Source organism: Condylura cristata, unplaced genomic scaffold, assembly GCF_000260355.1.
Source record: "Condylura cristata isolate star-nosed mole 26May11 unplaced genomic scaffold, ConCri1.0 scaffold00058, whole genome shotgun sequence".
In the NCBI taxonomy this organism is placed as follows: Eukaryota; Metazoa; Chordata; class Mammalia; order Eulipotyphla; family Talpidae; genus Condylura; species Condylura cristata.
The window spans coordinates 1,052,904-1,053,437 of record NW_004567159.1 but is presented as its reverse complement, the minus strand read 5'-3'; positions in this window follow the sequence as shown (position 1 = coordinate 1,053,437).

Genomic DNA, 534 nt, shown 5'->3' with positions numbered 1-534 from the left:
GCGCATCGGGGCGTCGGGGCCCCTGGCCGGCCTGCGGAGGGCGGGGGCGAAGGGCTGTGGCCGCGCAGGGTGGGCGTCCGGCAGGTGCCTCAGACCCGCCTGGGGGACTGGATCTGCACAGGCGCGGGGGTGCTGGTGGGGGGCCCCCAGTGGGTGATGGGGTTTTCCCACAGTCTGTTGGCGGGACAAGGTCAGGCGTGCTGAGAGCGGGGGGCTGGCGGTCCCCTGGCCAACGAGGCCGCCCCCCTGATGGCCAGCTCCCTGGGGGTGGGGGAGGCGGCTCCCTGCGGCCTGCGGACCACAGCTGGGAGCCGGCGCCCCCTCCCCCTGCGGGGCTCCGTGCCAAGTCCCTGCAGGATTTTCCCGACTTCCTCCCCTGCTCCTGGGTGTGGCTGGGTGGGGGGAGGCCCGGGGCTCCGCCCTCCCTGTCCCCCTCCTGGGCCTCGTGTGGGGTGGGAGGCTGGCCAGGCTCCCCCACGAGCAGCCTGCCCGCCACCCAGCGCCCCGGGCGCTCAGCGGGGCCAGGGCAGGACC